Genomic DNA, 3205 nt, shown 5'->3' with positions numbered 1-3205 from the left:
GATACCTGCACTTTTCATACATTCAAATCTACAATGCTCAGGACAGCTTACTTTTGTCCTGAGGGGAATCCTTGGGCACTATTAGGGGAATTTTAGTTCTTCACTCCTTCCTTTTTTGGCAAAAGCACATAGTTTTTTGACGATTGGCCGACTTGTATTCAAAACAAATTGCTATAAACAACATTTTCCTGAGCTTGTGAAGCCTCCAAAAGGAATCAGTGTGCAAAGAGTTGCTGCCTATGTTAGTCATTCCATTGCTACTGTATTTTTATCTACTGTAGGAAGCCTAACAATTTGACGCAATTTCCTCAAATTCTTATGATTTATGGGTAAGAGAAAGATGATTTCCATAATATTCATTTTGTTTTTCCATATAGGTTTGATATACTATTGCATTTATAATAATTTCACATTGGGTTTACAGGTGTCAAAAAGCCAGGTAAATAATGAAAAACAAATAGTGAATAAGGTATATATTTTATGTTGATGGCCATAATTTAGATAAGCCAAATAACTGTGAAACTGTATTACTCCCGTTAACAATGATATATTATCTCTTACCATATCTATCAGATCTTCATAAGTGTGGTGAACTCAAATGCGGAGCCATTTAAACTGCATTTAAGTATCACATCTTAATGATTCCTACATAAGAAATCTTTCTGGTTATACTGATTATAAGCTCCATTTTGTTTAAGTGATTACATCTTCTGAATAATACTTTTAAGGTAAGTCACTGCATTTTAACTTATCCTTTCTCCCACTTCCGACAATAATTTCATTGATTATTTTTTATATATGTAGCAGAAAATAGGCAGTAAGTGTCCCTTAGCAGCTGTAGCATTTATGACTTGATGAGTATCCCACACAAGTTGAACTTCAGAATTTTCAATCATTTAATGATTTGGAATTGCATAGAAATCCTTTCCAAGTAAATACATATTTAATCATTTCAACCATTGATTTTGGTTATCTATGTACTTTTTTTTCACCCTGGTTTTTGACTCAATTTTATTGTGCTAAAAATAAATGGTGCACAAAAAGTGCTCTCAAGTAAAACAAGTAGGATTTCTAGAAAAATCAGTTCTAATTCCTGCAATAAAAAATAAAGCACTTCTAATATGAATAGAAATTTCAGACAGTGTGAGTATATATATGATTAGCACAATGTTTATAAAGTTAAATCTCTTGCATACACATACTGGATAGGAAAATAAATTTGGAAATTTTAAGAGAAAAAACAAAGATTGACATGCTGACAACTTTAAATGAAAACCAAGCTTTAAACTCTGATCCTTTCCCTTTTTGTTGTCCATTGCCTATCTCTGATATGTCCCTCCCCCTCCTTCTTTGTAGTCTTTCCTGTACATACCCATCCATTTATTATTCTGTGCCTATTGCTTTTCTTCTATCTCCTGATCTTTTCACCAGCCAAAATTTCTCCTTCTCCTTCTATCTCCTTGCTCTTCTTAATGCCTCCTTCCTCTCCCTTTCTCTCTTTTGAAAACTTTTATTAAAATAAAATATCAGGGAAAAATGTTCTATTTGTTCACCTGTAACAGACATACAACAACTCTCCTCTACATGCTTGGGGCGTTCTGTTTCCTTTCCGTGTTTACTGCTATGCAATTTGTTTCCCATTCACTGCTCACTAGTCCCCGCCTTCCACTGCATCACATAAGATAAATTTTGCACTACAGCCACTAAAAATTCTTAATTTCCATTCTCAAGTACACCTGTTCACACCTTGCCCTAATACAGCATTTATTTTAGCAATTAGTGCCACAACTTTCTTTGTCCTTCCTAAATATCTTCCTCTCTTTACGCTCATGACACTGATCTAGCCTGTTTCCCTGCTCTTCCTGGTCATTCTGCTCGGCATCCTTTCCTAATCCCTCCCCAACTTCCATCATTGTCAGAGCATTTAGGTTCAATAAGAAAGGATGTTTATGAATTTCTTTTATTTTTTATGTTTATGAATGGATTTTCTCTAACCTAGAAATGCTAGGGAAATGGAAGGAATCAGATGGAAAAAATGGGAAGCAACAGAAGTAGCAAGGCAGTCTTGTCAACAACAAAAATCACGTCCCACCATTGGATCCTTGAGGGCTGTGGTCCCCTTGCTGTGTGTAAATACCACAGTTCACACTGACTGGATCATTGATGTGGGTGCAGGATGCATTTGCTGGAGTTTTCATATTGTGCCTTGGCAGCCTTAGCAACTCAAATTTTCTTTTGCTTGTCCCTTTTCTCCCTCATTCCAAATCCAGTATGGGTGGTTTTCAGTTGCCACGTCTACATCTCATGTCCCCTCACTCTAGTTGTTAGGGAGATAGGAAAGTCCATTCTAGCTCCTTTGTCTCCTAGGGTGGATGGTAGACTTTCCTGCCACTAAGATTATGCAGTAGAAAAGAGGATCAGATTGGCTATCTAAAATGATACATATCCTCCATAACCACATTAATAGACATTGTCAGTTTAGTTCCTCACCCTTCTCTTCACTTTGTGTATTCTCCAATGGATAGACACATACCTAGGTGTGCCTTCAGCTACCTCAATGACTTGCAAGTCATTATTTGTAATAGATTCATAGTACACAGTATATATTACCTCAATGTTCAGAGGACATTCTCTCTACACCCTGGCACTGCATCTTAATTTCAATGAATTTTTAAAAATTTAGTACAGTTAACACACAATGTTACAATAGTTTCAAGTGTAAAACACAGTGATTTAAAAACTTTGTACCTTGTGCTATGTTCACTACAAGCATAGCTACCATCTGTCCCCATACATTGCTATTACAATATCATTGACTCCATTCCTTATGCTGTGACTTATTCCCTTATTCATTCCATACCTGGAAGCTTATATCTCCCACTCCCTTAGCTCATTTTGCACACACACACCCTCTGGCAATCAAGTTGTTTTCTCTCTATATAGGTCTAATTCTGTTCTTTGTTTATTCATTATTTTAGACTCCAATATGAGTGAAATAATATATTTGTCTTTCTCAGTCTGACTTATTTCACTTAATGTAATAGCCTCTGGGTCCATTCCTGTTGGAATATATATATATATATATATATATATATATATATATATATATATATATATATATCCATTGTGTGTGTGTGTGTGTATCATATCACATTTTGCTTCTTCATTTAACTATAGATGGACACTTAGGTTTCTTCCATATCTT

This window comes from Suricata suricatta, chromosome 5 (genome assembly GCF_006229205.1).
Source record: "Suricata suricatta isolate VVHF042 chromosome 5, meerkat_22Aug2017_6uvM2_HiC, whole genome shotgun sequence".
Taxonomy (NCBI): domain Eukaryota; kingdom Metazoa; phylum Chordata; class Mammalia; order Carnivora; family Herpestidae; genus Suricata; species Suricata suricatta.
Note: the sequence above shows the minus strand (reverse complement) of the source record.